Source organism: Anguilla rostrata, chromosome 12 (assembly GCF_018555375.3).
Source record: "Anguilla rostrata isolate EN2019 chromosome 12, ASM1855537v3, whole genome shotgun sequence".
NCBI lineage: Eukaryota > Metazoa > Chordata > Actinopteri > Anguilliformes > Anguillidae > Anguilla > Anguilla rostrata.
Window position 1 is genome coordinate 36,523,710 of NC_057944.1, and position 2,106 is coordinate 36,525,815.

At 43.9% G+C, this 2,106-nt stretch overlaps 1 long non-coding RNA gene across 1 annotated transcript; it reads left to right on the forward strand.

The window, feature by feature from the left end:
- Nucleotides 1-1,205: 1,205 nt before the first annotated feature.
- Nucleotides 1,206-1,598, forward strand: LOC135236406 (uncharacterized). The gene is made up of 2 exons (XR_010324579.1): nt 1,206-1,322; nt 1,398-1,598. It is a non-coding gene; the product is annotated as an uncharacterized LOC135236406 (long non-coding RNA).
- Nucleotides 1,599-2,106: the final 508 nt, after the last annotated feature.

Sequence of the window (2,106 nt, forward strand, 5' to 3'; positions counted from 1 at the left end):
TTTACATAAAATTTAAAAAAAAACGTAATAAATACACTTCTCAGGTGCAAACTGAAGTGATGTAAACCAGTACAACTGGTTCAGTTCCATCAGCAGCGACACAGCTAAAAGCAAGGGTGATGTAAGACCCAGATTATCCACGTCGGAACAAAATTCTGTGAAACGCGCGACACGCACGCATACACCAAACGGAGGAAAGGCAAGAACTGTTCCAGAACACACACACCTGAAATGGAAATATGACACAATGAAACTGTTAGAACTTTTCAAGCCACTTTTCTCCCTGTAAAAATGCTTAGACCACGCCCCCCTCTCACAATGACCATTCCTGCTCTTCTCCAGGAGGTGGAGCAGTAGTATATGCGTATTAAAAAAAAAAGGTTCACTGCATAACAGTATTTCCATTTGGTCAACCAACAAAAATGGATGCCTTACAGCCATGCTCACGTATGCAGAAAGGGTCCACTCTCAAACACACAATACAAATTCTATTCCGAATAACAGCCTTTGCAAGTCAGAAATGCGCTCGTTCCCGACTGTTAAAAATCAGTGAATCCTCCTAGGACTGCGCTTTATCTAAATGGCGTACAGTATATCTCACACAGAATTAGGTCCACTTAGTCCATAATAATAAATCACAATTTTTTTTTTAAACACCGATGTGCTAAGCTTTCAGGAAATATGCTGCCAGCACCACGGTCAGGCGGCACCGACTTTGTGGTCGCGTTCAGGAATGGACCACGATTGGCTGCTCGGAGCTTAAAGTCTTTTACCAACTCACTGAAACATGAACATACAGAATTAGCACTCCTGACACAACAATGCCCTTCAGCTGAAGGCATTTCATCCCATCCTGCAGCTGAAAAAGTGAGAGTTTAAGGCTCATGATAAAGACATGATTAAAAAAATGCTCATCTGAATAGAACCAACACAAGTGGTGGTAAAATATGAATGTTTTTTTCCAGAAGGGAATTAAAACATTAAAGCTAATACAGTGAGAAAAAAAAAAAAAAGACATTTATAAAAAAAAATGTTTTTAAAAAACATACAACCACTTAATTATTGCCTTGTAAAATACGTGGAGCCACAAATCATCATCAATATCCTTAATAATGCCCCATTAGGCCAAAAAACACAGGAAAAGATGGTGCAATATTTCAATATTTTACAATGTACAGTACAAAAGAACAATTCAAAACATAAAAGGCAGTACCTTTTAAAGGCAACGCGTCGGGGAACTGGCCTAAGTGTACTGAGGGAGATGTGGGACGGTGATAGATGCTTTTGGGGAATAAACCTACAGTGAATTTGAGGCCGTACAGGTATTCTGATAAACTGGGGGGATGGTGATAGATCCTTTTTGGGAATAAACCTACAGTGAATCCGAGGCCGGGCAGGTATTATGATAAACTGGAGGGATGAGTAATGGTGATGGGGATAGATGCTTTTGGGGAATAAACCTACAGTGGATCTGAGGCTGTGCAGGCATGATGATAGAGACAGAGTACGCTGTGCCCTCCGGGCCCCCAGCTCACCACTAAGAAAAGGGGCTACCGCTCGAATCCCAACTGACGGAAACCTCAGATACAGCCCTGGCAGTGACGGAGGAAAACGTCCAGCTGTGAGTCTCTGTTTCCCCTATAGCTGTACCCTGTACCTGTGTCCTTCTACTGCGGCTTAAGTGCACACCTGGCTGGAGCTAACCGACCGTCTGGGCAAAACCAGGACAATGGCCGACGCCAGCGTTCGCGTAAAAAAAGCAGTGTTTTTGGGTCACGTCTCTGCGCCTGGGGTCCATCTCCCCTGAAGGGTTTTGCCATTTTGGAAGCACCGAGCTCACAACAGCAAATCCCCCAACCCCCCCCCACCAGGAACCGTGGCACAGACTGAATAGTCCCACTGAGTCTAGTAGCAGACACCAGCTCACTGCCTCCAAATCCCAGCATGCATCGCTTCCCTGCAACTCCAAAAAGGAAAGGTCAATTTGCAGCTGCTTATGCAAAACTAAAAAGATAACTCTCACTCAGTTTCTCTGGCTGTCCAGTGCCTGGCCAACACCTAATCATTTTTTGGAAGACAGGAAACAATTGTTTTGTTGTGCTAGGC